Below are 18534 nucleotides of genomic sequence, written 5' to 3' on the forward strand. Positions count from 1 at the left end.
GGATAAGAAGGTCAAAGCATTACATTTTGCTAAATGGGTAAGCATTTGTTACATTTAGGAAAGCCAGTCCAGTATCCAGTGTCATTACTGCAGAAGCACAATGTATTTAATTCAAACAGGGAATCAGATTTCTTCTGAATAGACTCATCTACAGCCAGTGTCCCAGGGAAGAGGACTAACATTTTTAAAAATGACCAATGATGTTGAGTACCTCAGCTGACATTTTAAAGAAACTTGAAATCTGGAAGCTGTGGCTCATCTGTCATTAAAGAAAATATTCTACTTCAGGTTTCTAAGGGGTGGAAAGAACAAACGGGTCACTGGGTTTTGGAACACGTGCTATTTCAGCTGTGCATGGGGACTGATATGTTCTCTTAGAAACAAACTCTGCACTGTAACCAGTGTGGTGGGGGGGGGCAGGGGGAACCCAAATATTATACATACATGCCCTTCACCAGTGATAATTTTGCTTATCATTTCTGTTTCTGGACACCAAGGTGTCATTGTGTCAGACATGATAGAAAAACAGAGAGGGCAAGTCCCATAAGAAGAGAGTAAATTTTAACTCTTCCCAGCAAAGAGATTGACTCCTGAGTAGATTGTTGCAATACCAGAGCTTCCTCCTCTCATGATGTTAATTGCCTTTCAAACTGATTCCGGCCCAGTCTGGACTCTGACAGAATTAAGGTTTGGGGGCATCGTAGAACTGAGCCTGTTCCTATTGGGGTTTTGTGGACATGGCAGTGTTTGAACAAGATTAAACTCTTGGTTCTACTGTGAAGCCTGTGGAATGCCTTCCCATGTTGTTTTTGCAAACTGCACACATGTGGCTCTGCTCTTTTACCATGGCTGTGGTGCTACTCTCATTCCTTTTCCAGCACTGGGAGAGAGAATTTACACATCCTTTGGACAGTGCTAGGCTTTAAATCAATTTTAACAGCAGTGGAAAGTTAATATTTTTCAAATTGTATTTTTAGTTACTATATAGTTACAGTTGCATTCCTAATACCCATATTTAAAATACACTTTGTTTTTGTTCTAAGACATGTTTGATGTACTTTTTAAAAGGCTTTCCTAGTTGACTTCTTAAATCTAAAGCATTTGAACTAGCATTCTCCTCTCATGTTGCCTTGCAATTGATTTTGGTTTGTAATGAATTTGCTTTGACTGTGTAGACAGGTGTTTCGAGTTTGCAGAACTGAAACATCAGATTTTTTAGCAAATATTGTGAACAAACACTGCAAATTGTATCTATCAGAGCTAATCCTTGGCAACTTGTATCTCAGAGGAATATGAATGTTATGATATCTAAGCAGAACTAATTGAAACACTTGCAGTCATTCTTCAGGTTTTGGCCACCTATTTCATTATTGTTTTATCATTATAAAAGAAGGGTTTGGTGCTGAGCTTCACTGAGATCAAGTATTGTTCATGGATTACTTCAGGGTACTACTGAGAAACCTTATCCCACACTTGATAAGAACAGTATAATCTTTTAATTGGAGAACTGGCCAAATCCTGCCAGCATTATTCACATGTTGTGTGCTACTAAAATGTCTTTAAATAAAGTAGCAATCCAAAGTACTGTAATATAATGCAAGTTAAACAATCAGTGTGTTAAAACATAGCTCCAGGTATAATAATATAAAAGACAATATCTGGAAAGATTGTGAGTGAATAAATTCCCAGAACAGTTGCCTAGCATGCAGACATCAGCTCATTTCTGATGAGGTCCTTGATTTAAAATCACCTTTATCCTTCTCAAAGTACATCTCACAGAATTCTTACATTATTTTGCAGGTGATGGAACATATCTGTGTTGTTGATATTTTCTCCTTCTAACAACTGGATAGAAAATACATTTCAGATGTGACCTTTCAGTCTGCTTTTGAGCATAAACCACTGATAGCACAAACAGGGCTAAAGTGAATAACTATTTAGGGTTATTTTTAAACATTCTTTTGATGGATTTGGTTGTCTTCTCACTAACCGCTTTTACTCAATGGTCAGAATTAGTCAGGATTATAACAGTTTGCAAGGTGGATGCTTCTCAGAGCATCAAGCATAGGGCACTAATAGTTTTTTACATGTTGAAATAGATTAAAAATATAAAGTCTAAGAATCTAATCTTAAATTATGACTTCTAAAGGGACATTTTAAATGTACCCATTAAAGAAATAAGACATGGTTGGGCTGTTTTTCAGTTTGAATTCTAAATGCAATTTGAAATTGTTACACAAAAAACCATAGATAAGTTAATAATTGCAGCTCTTCTGCCTCTCATAATTTACCTATAGTCTTCTTATTGTAGCCAATGAGCAGTGCAGCCAAAAGTTCAGACAGTATTGCCATTCCAAAACATTCCAAAACTGCAAGCCAGAAACCTGAAAAATCAGAAAATGCTGGATTATTATGATTAATTTTCTATACTTCCACAGTTTATTCCAAGTTTCAATCACAGATATCATACATACAGACTTTTCATGAGCTGTAGGAGCTGGACTTCCAGCAATTCCAACATAATCCCTTGCTGCCTGTGGCATGGGATTCTGAGAAAGTCAGGGACTATCTTGGGACTGTCCATGAGGTTACAAGAGTTCATTATCTACTTCAGAGCTCTGATCTCATGCCTGTAAACAAGCACATCCATGAGTGCCCGAATTTGCTTTTTATCTGTAATACTTTACCTACTTCTGTATGCCATGGTTAGCATACAGACAACTTTTGAAATCTGGCACATTCACCTCCCAGGAATACTGTGAGGCATAATTCTGGTTTGAAAAAGGGTTTCACATCTCAATGAAACATTTTCTGAGCAGAAAATAAGATTCTGTCTGTCCTCAGTGCTGTGATCCAAAATAACTTGTCCTCTCTTTTGGATTAGTGTTTGTTGCCATGTTGCATGAACATATTTTTAGGACCCCATTTTTATTATTCTTTGCTGGGTAACCTGCTGGTTTGGATCCTAGCAAGAATCAGTCAAAACAAAGTATTTAAACTGCTGCTAATGACCATTTTGTGAGATTACTGACCCCCTTCTGTTCTGTCTCTGCCTGCACTAATGGCCACTTTTCAAGAGATTGCTTCCTAATTAATTCTGCCATGTGATGATTAGCATTGTCAAGTATTTAATATCTCCTTTCAAACTGTGAGAAGAACAAAACTTGCAGGATTTTGTTATTGCTGCCATAAGACCAGCAAGTTCCTGACTTGATGATAATTCAGTTCTTTCTGTGGAGACCATGAGAATGTAACAACCTTCTGCTGCTTAAAATAGTTACATGTACAAAAATTCCTCTGTTCTTCAGAGGATTTTTAATAGGTTTACCCTTCCTTTAGGGAGGAAGGGAAATTAAGGAGGTGCCCATCACGATTGCCACCCTGTTCTGCAAGTATAATGCCGGTAGTTTAATGCAGGAACACCTCAGTCCAGCAAATGAGTCTGTCACAAAGATTTTAAAGGTTCTTGTTGTTTTCCATTACCTATTTTTTCCTGCTCTAAATGGTCTCATGTTCCATCTACTAGGAAGAATAAAAAGCAGATTTTAATTTTCTGTGTATTACATTTGTAATTCAGTGTTCAGCAGAAAGTCATCTCAGATAAAGCACCTAGTTTTCCAGTTTCCTCAACAATAATGGGGTTTCCAGAAGAAACATGGATATCCTATTGCTCAGAGAAGAGCTCAAGGGTTTTGAGAGTGAAGTAATGATGCCACCGGGGTTTATTTTCAGGGTTAAAATTGCCTAGAGCCGAGCATTATGCAGCTTCTGCAGATTTCCACAGGAATTCTATAACTTAATTGGCAGTAGAGTTTGGCCATCTGAATTTTTGGAGAGGAAGGATTTCAGATTTTAAAACTGCCTTAGATGTTTTAAATTCAGAAAGAAAGTGGTCACAACTAAAAACTTTGTTGTGAAGGACTAATACTGGTTTAATTAAGCTGTATTTCAGATTCCCAAGGAATAATCTGGCTTTCAGCTTCTCCTCCCTGACCTGAGCACTTTTCCTGATAGAACTTGCTGTTTCATAAATTTGCTTAAGAATAAACACTTCTGGGAACAGTCCCACTTGCTCTGCATGTGTCTTTTACTCTGAAACCTTAGCTTGGATGTGCTGAGAGTTTAATTTCCACATTGACCAACAGAAATAAACAACTGCATTAAAACTGCCAAATATTAAGAAAGAAAAATGTCAGAAAGCTGTATATCTTGTTTGTTTGGGGTTTTTTTTGTTGTTTTGTTTTGGTTTTTTTTTTGTAGAAGGAGCAGGAGGGAACAAAATAATGCCTGTAACAGGAAATCTCATCCTGAATGTTAGCAAAAAGCAATTTCCCCCTCCAACCACTTTGCAAGAGAGGTTTCAGTCCCCAAGTGAATAGCAGACACCGTTGGAGAAAGCATAGTCAGCACTTCAGCATAAAACCCCTGAAAAAAAACATTAAGTCACAGAACATGCTGTCCCAAAGGCTTGGCAGGCTGAGGTCACCGAGGTCATGGGTCTAATAAGGGAGTGTTTTAATTGGTTTCTACTGTTTCTCCCCTGACATCCCTCCTTTCCCTCCCTCCCCCCCTCCACCAACCTTCTCACCTTTGATCCTTCAACTGCTGGGATTCTGAAACTGTATGGAGAAAACTGCAATTATCCAAATATCACCATTGCTGTGACACACTGCAGATAGGGCAGCACAGGGCCTCCACAACTGAGTAATCCTGTAAATTGCTTAAAATAAAAACGAAGAGCACTATACACTTTTCTCATCCATTGTCAAGCTGAAATAAATAGGTCTTTCTTTAACATGCCTAATCCTGCTAAACAGTACAAAATCCTATTACTCAATGAATTATAAATCCTGCTTCAGCACCTCATTTGTCCTGGAGTGTTTCATTGTGAAACTCAGAAATTCAATACCTCATTTCAGTCACACGATCCCTACCTACTTTTCCCTGTCCCTTCCCCCATCCTCCCATGTTGGTTGTGCTCAGTAAGGTTTGTGTTAGGGCCACTACAAACCCTGGGGAAGCAAGGAAAGACAGCAGGAGCTTGTTTAAAACCCAGCCTGCATTTTTCTGCACCTACATTCTCATTGTTTATTTTGGGAGGGTATTGCCAGATGGGTTGAAGCCCTTGTTAAGTTGGTGTTGTGATGAACAACTGTTGATCCACATCTCTCCTTCAGGTGCATCTGTAATAGCAGCACATCTTTATTATTTTCCCCTTCCACGAGACAATTGCATTTTCACATTGAGGCCCTGCATTCACCAAGTTTCTGGGATCTTTGGAATGCACCAAACCTGCATAAACAGTACATAAAGTACTGCATAAAGTAGCTTAGGTCACTTAGGGTCTTGTCTTTGGTGATGTAGGAATACAACCCACAGCTTCTGGTGGGCACTACACCTATACAAAGCCTTCTTGGACTTGTGAATTTGCTGCTATTCCTACAACAGGAGTGAAGCAGGACTGTCTCACCAGGTTCTGTGGAAATCAAGTGAGCATCAGGCTCGTAGGGTCACCACGAGAAGGAAAATTGGTGTGTGGAGGAAGAGTTTTCTAATATAAAATTCTCATTAAAACCAGCTGAGTAAGAGCAGGGTTAATCTTGATTCATTTCCTTTGGTTTGCTAAGTGTGGGTCAGGGAGAACCTGATGATGCGGGAGGACAGAGGAGGGAAGGTGAGGAACTGTAATTCCTCACCTCACACTGCAAGGATTTGGTACAACCCAGGGCAAGGATCCCTGGCACTGACCCAGAAAGTTGTCAAATCTGCGTGGAACTGCTGTGTGTGTGGTGGGAGGGACAGCATCCACTCCTGGAGGTATCTTAGCTGTCTGTGCTGGAATTCCTCCTGGGCTTGCTCACATCCTTGGTACCGTGTCCTGCTAGAAAAGGACAATCTAAACCTTGGAATCTCAAGGACTGTGTTTCACAATATGTACCATCAATATCTTCTAGGTAGTCTGAGATATGCCTTCTCTCTTGCCATCTTGCCATTTCTAAATGCTCTTTAAGATGGGATAAACACCTAATTTAACTTGGCCTTTTTAATGAAATGTATTTATAATACATTATCAAGTGTGTCATGCTTGTCTATGCATTTAACTGTTTTAGAGCTGTATGAAATAAAGGATTAGAATTATTTTAATGAGTACATTTTCCCCTACCTTCAGTACATTTAAAGGGGAAGATTTTTTTAATCGGTTCTGTTTCCCTTATAAAACCCAATGCAAACTGCTCCCAGACATACTTCGCTAGAATAAAATACATTTTAAAAAAACTAGACACAACCTAAACAAAAACAACAACAAAAAACAACAAACAAATGCCCAAAACCAACAAGCAGCTCATTTTCCCATATTGTAATTACAACCCAAAATGAACCTAAGTCAAAAATAGAATCACAGTCTAAGCAGAGGGAAAATCACCTGTAGCTATGATTAGATATTTCAGATTACATGGGGTTTTGGTTGTACTTACATTGTTCTTGAAATCAGGTAGAATTTGTTTATTTTGGCCAAATTAAACCTAAAGTTTTTTAATGAAATAATTTTGTCAGTACTAACATAAATATTTTGACTTAAATTTTGACTTAGAAATACATGTAAATTTTATTTTTAAAGTCATTTCACAGACATGAAACACTTTTTCTTTTTTTGGCTCAGCCCAGCAAGATCCATACATGTCTAAAATTACTTTCCACCCAGTGTATCATGTTGTAAACTACAGAGCTATCATAAAAGTACTTGACATTTCTGAATAAGCATTTTTGTCTCCAATGACTGGTAGCTTTTTCTGAACTAGGATATGATGCTTCCAGCAAGTCACCAAATAGACCATTCAGCAAATTCATCTGGGTAATTTCAACCTGTGGTCTTGACATAAATATGGGAAATACAAACATTTAATGAATTTGAAACAATTCACAGAAAGTTACTGCTTGCCTGTCTCTTGCTGAATGTACACAGTTAAAGATTACAAAAACAACTATCAGCAAACAAATGTTCCTGGTGATGTGAAGAAACCAAAATCCTGGAGCAAGTTGGGAGGGGGGAGAAGGGTGAGGGGGTGTTCAATCCACATTGTTTCAGAACCAAGGAAAGAGGATGCTACAGAGGTAAGAAGTTATCACAAAATAAATTTTTTAAATGCTGATAATGATCAGAGGGGAGAAAAAATCCAGACTGGGGACACTAAGATTTTAAGATTGTAGGGTAAGGATTTACAAAAGCATTAGAAGAAAGAAACAGAAGTTACCTTATTACTAGCAGTAGATTTTATATTTAGGGTTTGTCATCTTGCATATTAATACAATTAAAGAGAGCATTACTGTAGATGCACTTTTTTGAATGAAGCTCTACAGACAAAAATTAAAAAATATCTAGCTCAAACACTTCACAGTTTGAATCCTCAAATTTTGAATCCGTGAATTTGCCTGTCTTATCACACAAGTAATTGTTGAGAAATTCTAGACACGTGAACCCATCCCCTTGAGCTCAGGAACACTCAGCACATCGGATTTCATGGGTTAGGTCCCACATGGACAAGGATACAAAAAGATGGGGAGAGCAAAAATGTTGAGTGTGGGAAATCAGCAGGGAGTGCTACAAGGGAGCAGGGCTGAGCTGTGCAGGGCTGCACCTCCAACTGCACGTAAAGACATTTAAGATTTTCTTTTGCCTATCAGGATCTTTGATTGCTTCTGACTAATCCTTTCCTGTGTGTTCTCTCCTTCTATTTCAATCCATGTTGTGTTCCCACAAGTAGAAAAGTGTCATTTCATGTGATTATGCTGCAATGAACCAGGGCAAAGCCTTTGTTTTCATAATATGTTATAAGCTGTACTTTTTAAATTCTTCATTGAGTCTATTAAGCTTTAAAAACAGCCCTTTCTTCTCCTTCCCCACCTGCCCCAACATACAGCAAAAAAAGGAGGAGAAATCATCCTAACACCCTATGCAGTGGTCTGGGATGATTGACACACTCTGCTCAGAGACCCTGGATCCCAAAGGGAAGGGTGGCTGCAGGTCAGGACAGGGGCTTATTTACAGAGGATGGAGGGGCCCAGGAGTCCACAGGGATCAGGAGCAACACGAGGAGCTCAGGTCATAGCAGAAAGGAGCTCCTGGCAGAGCCTTTAGGGAGCCCCAGGACTGGAAGAGCCAAGGGTGTCAGAGGTCAGGACAGAGGGGTTTTGGCAGAGCCAAGTGAGGCCCAGGACTGCAATGACGGGGGTGAACAGATCACTGGCATTGGCAGGGATGTGTGGGAGCAGAGCTTGCCTTGCTCCAAGTGATATACTCTTGCTCCTGCTCCTTGATGAGTGCTCTCTTTACCCCTGAAATATCTTTAAAGCCCGTTCCTCTACAGTCTTAACATGGCCTTTTAGGTATGACAGAGAGGTGACACCACAAGCTACAGCAGTGATCATATTTTGTGTTGTGTAATCACCGATTTAAAACCAAAGCAAAACAAGTTGATGTGGATTCCCTCAGGGCTCAGAACAAGATCCAAAAAACAGACTGAGCTCTGGTGTATTGGGCTGTGATCTGCTAACCCTTACAATAATGCCTTGCACTAATTACAAGTTAACCCACGTCGGCATAGATGAAGTCATTGCACTCTCCAGTAATATATGTTAGAGCATAAAGTTTACCTTTTCTTGTGGGTGGATATTCTATCAGCGGTACCAGGACTTTGTAAATAGTTGTTTGAGTTGCTCATCAAAATAAAATGAGAAATGTGCTTTGAGGGAGGATGGAATTAAAAAAAAAAATAAATGAAGTTAACAATTGTAAAGCTAGGTCTAGGGTTAGTTAAGTAATTTCCCACCTCTTCTTTTTCTTCATTTTCCCTGCTTCTCTTGCAAAAGACAGTTTGGGAAATATTCAAGTTTTATGATAAACTGTTTTAAATTGTATTGATTCCATCTGTTTTCAATAGTAAACAGTAAGATTTAATTTCATGTGAATAATGAGAAATAAAGAGGAAAAATAATTATAAATTCACAGTTATTATATGTTTACTGAAAACTATGGATTTTACTACATATTAGGTATATTCTTACCCATCAAGGGATTAAAAGTGCACTGTTGTATCCTGCCATACTTAAAATACTGCCAAAATGCTCTGCTGAACCCTGTCACAGGGGCCCCAGGTCCTGTAATCTAATATTCAGTGTAACAATGGACAGGATCCCACCAAAATATTTCATTAAGGGGGCAGAAGAAAGGTAAGTCTTGCAGATATTCCATGGTGGACTCCCCATGATCCTTTCCATCCAGAAATGTGAGGAGCCCTAGGAAGATTCTTTTTTTTGGCATAGTTAGATGTCCAAAAACTACATTCCTTGTTCTGAAGTCACTGCTGTTGTGTAATATTGTGACATATTTGTAGTACACATTGCTACTTGCTCCTCAAATTTCTCACAGTCCCCTCATGGCTTGAACCACGTGATAAGCACTTGAAATTCTTGCTTCTGCTTTCCTGCACACTTCAGTGCCAACTTCTAAATCTTCAAGAGCAAAACATCTAAATAACATCTCTTCTGGCTTTTCATGCCTTTCCTAACCTTCCTTATTTTTCTTTACAGAACACAACTTTTTTTTGCATGCTCTGCTTCTCTCCAGGCTGGGCAAGTCCTCTCTGTTCCATCATGCTCCATCCTCCTCTCTTCGCTTACATCCCTCCAGGTACCTTTGCGTCTCAGAAACCCACAGCACTAAACTGCTGTACTGACTCACAGCACTAAAAATGTCAGATCCCTCTTGCTCTTTTCTTTGGATCTGCTCCAAAGAAGGATGAACCATATGGAAAGTCATGGAAAAGGGAAGCTTGCCTTCCTTTCTGTCAAAGGCCAGAAGCCTGTAAGAGCAAAAAGAGGGGAAATCTGTGATGGAAATAAATTTTAACAATACTGAAAGGCATGGTTCTAATGCGTTCACATTTTTGCTGGGATGTAACATTAAATACAAGTATTCTATTTTTACATATAGATGGGTAATAAGGGACTGGTTTAAATAATCAAAATATGCATTTACAGTTACTTGGTTTACTACCAATGCTGCAAAAGGCCAGTTCATAAACACAGCAGAAACATAAGTGTGTCTGTGCATTTGAATACACAAAAAGGTGTTCTGGGCTACAGACCCATTTTCCTTCAATTTTTTGGGTCTTCCATTACAGTTTATTTTGGAAAATAGAAGAAAATCGAGGAAAATAGAGCTGAGAGAACTACTGTTTCCTAAGTTTTCAACAACAGTTTCACTACAGCTGAATCTGCAGGGTCACCCTTTAATTCCTCCATTGCCTAGGCAAGATATGCAATTCAGCACAATTTTAGCACCAGGTAATAGTGATTCCGTCCACTTTTAGCATAATGCTCACCTGCGTACTGAAATAAATTGCTTTGCTGAGTAACAAAGAGGTTATTTTTGTCCTTAAGTGCTTTGCTGTACTACAGACTGTTTCTGGGTTGAACACACAGATATCAACAGATTCTGCACATTTGAAGGAGATCTGAGCTGGAAACAGGAGAATGCAGCCATACACATAACAGGGAATAGTACAGAGTGTAGATAACTCATGCAAAATAAAACAAACATGTGGCAACTGTGTGTCACTGCATGGTCAATTATAAACGTTTTTTTCTGTGGTTCTGCTGGGAAAAGAAACTAAGTACAGGCAGTATTGCTATTGCTACAGTTGTCAGATTGCTACAGAACCACAACTGTGACAGACTGAGATTTTAAATAATCATTAATACAAATAGAGCAGATATGCTCTAAAATAAGGCCACATATTGTACATGGCTTTTGAAAAAAAAAAATTACTATTAATAGTCTGATATATTTTTTAAAATTCTCAAGTTTCAGTCTTTCTCTTTGTTGCCATACAAAAACTGATAAGACAAATTAACCAGTTCTCCTTTATTTTTACTGAATTTCCATTTCTAGTCACAAGCGTAATGTAACCCAGCCAGCTGCTTCTTTCCCCTACTTCACAGGGAGATGATTATTTACATCAATTCACTGAATTTAAAAATTGCAACCTAGACTTTATGGTATAGATGACAACATCCTTCTGCCAGATACAATTTCCAACAGCTCACATGTTGGCCCCAGTTCAGTAAAATGTGGTAATAAGGACTGACAGTCACTAGGTAAAAAAAAGGTCTCAATTTCTACCTGGAAAAAAACTGTTCTCGCTCCTCATTAGTGGCAGTTGGAGACTCCAGCCATTACAACATATCCCTCGCTGCTTCTCCGATAGGATATAAACCTTTAGAAAGACAGGGTCTGGTTCTTTCTCATTGTAAAGGTCAGAAATCCAGTGTGTGAACAAACAGGTAGCCAATATTGACCAATATAACTGTGAGAATACTCAGACTATTAGCAGTCCTTAACATTTGACCTAATGATGCAAAAAATCTTGTCCTAGATATCACAACCATTCTAAGATTCGATATGGGCTATTTGACAGTTGTGACTTGAGTAGAAAGAAAATTTCAGCCATCTAAAAATTGTGCTTTATTCTTTGCCTGTTTTCTACCCTTTGCCTGTTTTGCTACCTTTTCCCACCCCAGTTTGAGTACATTGGCTCAAGAGATCCAATCACTTGGCTCAAGAGATTCAGCATACACTTCTTTTCCTGGATCTTCTGCAATGCCTCAGAGATTGTAATCATCATTATGCTTCCAATTGAACTATCTCTTTTTCTCCACACCATGCACAAATAGTGTGTGACTGTGCTTTGCTGAATACTTAATTCTACATCAAATAGAAGTGAGTTTTGGCATCTCCCTCGGTTAGGAGCATCTTCAAATCTAATTTATACCTTTTGAAGGTTTTATGTCGGGCTCAGATCTGGAAAGAACAACATATGGGCAGGCTATTCTTGTAATTAATTGTTTGCTTTCTCTGGCTACTCTGAGAATCTGTTCTTTGTCCCGTGTATCAGATAATGTCATGACTCTTAGGTTTTTTATAGCCCTAGTAGCTCATGTACCTTAATGCATTTATATTTCAGAGTCTTCAGATGGGCTCCAAGCTGGGGTCTTGCTAACAGAAACCAGAGCAGGGTGGAAGCAGCCTTCCTGATAACCACACATTCGAGGCCTCTTGTTGTGATTCTTGTCTCTTGCTGTTTCTGTGACCTCTCCCATTCCCCTCATGGTATAATCATCCTTATTACAGTAACAAACGTCTTGCATTGTCTAATCTATTGTTTCTAATCTCACAATTATTTCTTGTCTAGAATGTCACTTTTATAAGCAGAAACAGAGTCCAGTGCCTTCTGTTCCCAATGCACAGGCATCCACCATTCGAGTGAGTGAGGAACCTTTGTAGGCTTTGGGAGATTTAGGGTTCATGATTAAGATTGGCTTAACTTCCAGGTGCGAGGTGCTGGCTCTATATATGGAGCAAGGAGGTGTTAAAATATAATACATAAACAGCAACATGAGAAGAAGTCGCTGATATTTTTGCCCTTTTGAAATGCTTGGTTTAAAATCAAGCAGCAATGGGTTCATTGCAGTTAAAATCACAGCTAACAAAAAGAAGCTGTGGGAGATGTGGAAATGCTGAACATCAGAGGCCCCTGGGAGGATTCAGCCCTCACCAACAGGATTCCCACCTAAGAACATACTGAATAAAGAGTCTATCCAGCCTCATCACCTGCCAGTGATGTGGATACTTCAAGAAAAATAGATGTACCCAGTGATATTTGCTTGCCTTTCCAGCACCTAGGGCTTTGAATTCCTCAGGCAAGTATTCATTCAATTGGTTTAGTGAGTCAGATGCACCGAAATACATGCTGTGGAGTTAGTCTAGGCATGCTCAGTTAAGTGGTCTGAGAGGTGGAGGTGTCAGGTTTCCTGTCTGTCTACTGGTGCTCCTAGAAAAATGTACAAATTAGATACTGTGAGTCTGCTGCATGTGCAGGAATATTTCCTTCCAGACGTCTGATACAGGTAGCAAACAAGAGGACCAGAGAAAGAGAACAGAAGACCTTTCTGCTTTTGGAAAAGCATTAAATAAAAGTAGTGTTCACTCTCTCCAAGCAGGACTGTCAGAAGTTCACTCTTATCAAAATTACTTTCAGCTCTATAAGCAGCTGTTCAGGCTCCAAATAACACTTTTTTTACCTGTTCATCAACCATTATCAGGACGGTGCCATTAATCTGGATTGTCTTCAGCCATGGCAATGGGTGCATTTGATCTCTGACCACTTTCTGCACAATTTAACCCAGACTGAAATCTAATATTAAATAATAATTTGTAGACTCATCCATGCTCACTAAAAAGAACCTCATTTCTGGCATGTCCCAGTTTAAACAGGTGAGAAGGACAGCGAGAAAGAGAATTTAACTGACCTAATCAACTAGAGACATCAAAATAAAACTAGTAGGCTATTAAAAGTTAGTTGCGGGGGGGAAATAAGGCAATGAAGCAAAGCATGTAGGGCAGGAGATAGCAAATACATAATGGGATGAAAGGGAAGGAGAGTTTAAGCAAGTGATCTTTTGTCAGCAAGAGCAGAGAACCTAAAACTAGAAAATACCATGAGACCATCTGAATGGCAGCTGGAAGTCCTTATCACTCATACTACCACAGCTTTTAAAACGATGGAAAAAATCCTAATGGAATAACCATTCCTTTTTTTATATTTAACAAATCATATGACTTTCACATTCAGAGGTTTCATTATAACCTCTGTCAACTAAATGCTAATGGGTTCAGTTCTCATGTCTGCACTTCAGAATGAAAAAAGGGTCAGAAATGAGTTGCATTTTTTCGTCTTCTCATTTAAAAGAAATGATATTTTGCCTTGTAAGGAACCAAGTGGAGTTCACATGCTTGGTTTCCTCTGTGCTGCACATAAAAACAGGAAAAGCCAGTCTTTTGGCTGTGCTTCTTTTTATTGTTGGTTGTTTGACATGTTTTTCTATTACAATTCACAGCACGGAGCACTTATCTCTGTTATGAAAAGCAGTTGGGCCACTGTTAGGGAAGAAAGCTGCACTTCCCCAGGAGGAAGTCAAGTGTCTCTACAGTGTTGTAGGAAGGCATTCTGCTGTGGATGCCAACACGTGTTGGTGCTGGGGGACTGTGCTTTCTGAAGGAGGTGCTCAGCCACTCTCTGAGGAATGTCAGGTCTGTTCACTTAAACAAAAGCATATATTGTATCTTAAGGTTTCTTTTTCTACCTCCTGCTTCCTTCCAAAACAGTAAGAAATATAATGTTGTCTTATTAATCTTTTTTTTTTTTTTTCTGGTCCCAATGTTAAAAGCTCATTGTTTAATTTTTCCCCAAATACAAATTCCTTAAACATTCATATCAAACATAGTCAATATGTTTTTTTAACTCAGAGGTGTGTGTTGATTCAAAAGTAGACCATGGTGTTTGAATCTACCAGTCAGTCTTTTGGCCAGAGCTGGGATGGCATTACACCTTTGAGAGGACCCATAAGTTAAATTCATTCCAGCTTGAATAAATAAATGTGATTCCATCTGCCTAGATCAAATAATAAAATTAATTTTAAATATCATCCAAATCATTCATCAAAGTTAGAAATCTCAGGCAGTGTGAATTTTCAAAGGGAATGTCAGTCAGGAATCAGTATCTGCTCTTTTCAGCAATATTCTGACCTGATGTCAAACTTTGTATTTGCATAAAGCTATTGTTGTGACAAATGAGATTCACTCTCTTGATGAAATTTAAAAGTTTAATAAAAGACAATAAAAAACACAGATAATAAAAGAAAGATTAACAGCTGGGTGCTTGGCACTCTGCCAAGAGCACACCTGGTGTTTTGGAAATACCATTTCTATTGCATCAACCTGATGCATATTCATAGACTTTATGTATATTCAAACTTTTCTGTTAACTAGTTTACATTTTCCAGGAACTGTTTAGCATGGCCACTCCTTGGGTCCACCTTTTAGAGTATATGTGCTTCTTGGCTTGTGGTTTTAATCCTCTTCTTATCATCTTTTAATTAGGGCTTTGGCTCCTTCTTTCCACTTGTGTGAGTGTTGATGGCAGCCTGGTCCCCATCATCTGTTCACTGGAGGTTATCCTAACCCGGCAGGCAATACAAACACAGTGTATCAACTCTTACCACTTATGCCTAAATTTTTGCTAATAGCAGAAAAAAAACTACATTCACACAGCAAAGCCATTTGAATATTATACATATAACATTCATCTTAATACTTGCGAGAAGTCAATATTATAATATGTATTTATAACATTGTCAAAATCTGAATGAAGAACACAAAAAGTAAGATTTTTATTTTGATTTATATTGCATGACTTGGTCAGATATCTGGTAGGGTTTAAAATACATCATTAAATTATTCAGCCTTCTTTTTAAGTTATACACCCAGTGTACTGGATTGTTATGGTTTGTTAATTTATTGGGTTCATCAAATTATTGCATAATCCTGTATTTATTATTATTAATATTTCTCTTGGATGAGTATCTGTTTTTATACATGGCTTAGAAGCCAATAACAATAGTTTTAAGACTAGAAAGCAAAATAAAGATAAAACATAACTGGATTCCCACCTTTTAAACTGCTAGTCCAATGCTTCATTTGTGCACTTGTTTTTGGGCTCAGTTTGACCTTTGTAAAATATACAAAACCAGGAGACCAGTCTGCAGAGTTCATAGTCAGAGTCCTGCCTTGTGGACTGGGATTTCTTTAATACACAGGCTCTTCAACTGGTGTTTTAGTGCAAAGGCTGTGAATTGTCTGTGAAATCTCCATTGTTCCTTATGACTTTTGTTCTTTTAATTAGTCCTTAACAATTCAGCGCACTAGATTGCCTCTGTGGAAAAAATACTTATTTCAAGAGATCTCACAAAGATAAAAAGCTCATTGAATATAGCTCTTCAGTCCCAGCTGATGCAAAACAACAGTACAAGACAAATAATTGGTTCTAATGAAAAAAAATGCAAAGCAAACAAATTCCAGATAGGGGAATATTTTTTAGTTTGTTTCCCTAAGACTTAAGAATTCTATATAGCAAGAATTATAAACTTTTTAATCAAACTGTATTAAAAGCCCAAAGTCATTTCAGACTTGAACTCCCCTGTTTTCCAGTTATTTTATCTGAAATTATACAAGGCTGTGTGCATGGCTAAATCGTCTAATAGTATTAAAAGCTACAGATATCCAGCATTTAAAGCATTAACATTAAAAATCCACTTCATTGAACAAAAAAAAAAAAAAAAGAAAAAAAAAAGTTTTGTTAACTCTTGACACAATGTACAGTACAGATTGTTTTGGTTGTATGCATTGAAATTGGGCAGTTTCTGCACAGTTTCTTGCTTATAAAACTTACATTGAGACAGGAATGACAAATGTTTGTCACTGAAGTATTTCTACTTCTCTTTCTGGAATAGAAAAGGCCCTAGAAATCTTTGGAATATTTAAATGGTGAAGACACTTTTGTATTTATGCAAATCATATTGTAAGTCTATAATATTAAGATTTAACTTTGTCAATAGAGTGGTATAATTGCTATGAGGATTCAGAGCTTTCCAGGAGATGAAACTCATTCCCTGGCAATGGATAAATTCCAAAAACATTTTGAAATGGAGATCAAAGTGATTTTGCTACCTTGCTAGGTTTGCCTCCATTAGCAGAGGTTACTCCTAAGGTGCAAATACTTGCCTTTGAAATTAAGTAGACTGCCTCTGGTATCAGGTGTTTCCAAAAACGTTCCCCACAGAGAAATACCAAAAAAATAATTCCTTATCTCTCATTTCAAGGGATATTAGTTTGTATATGAAGTCATAACATCCTAAAGTGTATTTTAGGAAGAAAGAAAAAATATCTCCAACAAGGCTGCTTAATCTATTTGCTTACTATCTGCTACCTCCTCCTGACACTGCTTTTTTTCCTTGTCATGAAAAAATAAATGAATGATTCATCAGGCTTCAGTGTCTTCTTCCTTGTTCTTAGAAGCATTTCTTGGAAGGAGCTAAAATTTTTGCTGGAGTCTAAAATAATATTCTCATGAAGTTCAGAAATGAGTAGTTCACACGGGATTGAAATTAATTTGAAATAAGGATAATAATGAAAAGTCATTACAGATATTTCATTGCAACTTGGAAATTAAAGAGGCTACCTTTGAAGATAAGAATATAAAACAAGTTATTGGTGTCATTATTAGGGACAACTGGGTGAAATTTCACTAACAATCACTATTACCTGTTTCCTGTCTCTAAAATCATTTAAACTTCTTCCCATTTTGAAAATGAGTAAGTGAAAGTGTGCTATATCACATGCAACAAAAATCAACTCTAACAGATTAACTGTAGGTTCCATTAACAGACCCAAAGATGATCTTTAGTCTTTGGTTTTTGCAGCTCTGCCTCTACATGCATTTTCATTGCTGGTTTTGCCTGCTCTAACTGTGCATTAAAATCTGCTGTCATAATAAACTCTTCAACAAAAAAAAACCAGCAAAGTTTCTCACAAGTATATTTATTCCCTCTCAAATTTGCCTAATTTGGTTACATCTTGCTTGTCACTGTTGTTATTTTTCTGTAATGCAATAGCATCTGTAGGTCCCCTGCAGTATCAGGGGCTGGCTGTGTCAGACACCGTGTAGACACTGAGAGACAGTCCCTGACCCTGAAACACTCCCAGTCTAAATAGACCCAGTGGGGAGGGAAGCAGAAGGATGGATCACTGATGTGATTTTGCCTGAGGTCACGCAACAGTCCATTAGTAGCTTTTGGGAAAGAAGCTGGCCTTTCTGCTGGCCTTCAAAAATCTTTTCCATAAACCTCTCATATGCTGATTGAAATTTTCTTAAACGTTTGCAGTTGTAGTGCTGTCCTTGTATTTCTGTGTGGTGTGCTGGATGATTTTCATACCACAAAGCTGATCCCAGTTCCTTTATGGGATATCAAAATACAGCTTGCCAGCCTGATGGGCCTCTGGGGTTATTGTTACCTCATAACTAGAGATTCTGATACAAAGATTCGCAAAACCTGAGCAACCTGACCTAACTTTGACATTAGCCCTGAGCTAACATGGGATTGAACTGCAATCTCAACCTGGGTGAGTGTACAATTATGATTTTGTGGTGATTAAGTCACTTCATTCTTACACTTTTTTTAGAGCTCTGGCAGAACATCATCTAATTCTGAGGGAGTTCATGTTACCCATTCTGTCAACCCAGCACCCTTCGCATGTAGGCAGGAACTCTTCTGGAGAAAGGGTTCAGAGCCACATTTTCTTTAGGAACACTTCTGTCACTGCTATGTATTCTGTTCTTTTCCACGCTCTCATCCTTTATTATCAAGGAAGTCTGAATGAAAAGAACACCTTTTCATCTGAAGAGTTAATCTTACTCTTGTAACTGTTCCTCACCTGAAGCCCTGTCCACAGGAACCATTTGTGAAGGGCTCATAGAGAGTGGAATGGCAGTGGGAGCAGATGGAATCCCAGGAAACAAAGATAAAATTCTCATGTGAACTCATCTCCAAAAAGAATGCAAAGAAAATATATTCAATGCA

General features: G+C 38.2%; 1 protein-coding gene across 1 annotated transcript in view; it reads left to right on the forward strand.

Moving 5' to 3' along the window:
- The window catches only part of LOC107204210 (potassium voltage-gated channel subfamily KQT member 1-like), a 481393-nt gene that overhangs the window by 230860 nt on the left and 231999 nt on the right, over positions 1-18534 (forward strand).

This window comes from Parus major, chromosome 1A, assembly GCF_001522545.3.
Source record: "Parus major isolate Abel chromosome 1A, Parus_major1.1, whole genome shotgun sequence".
Lineage (NCBI taxonomy): Eukaryota > Metazoa > Chordata > Aves > Passeriformes > Paridae > Parus > Parus major.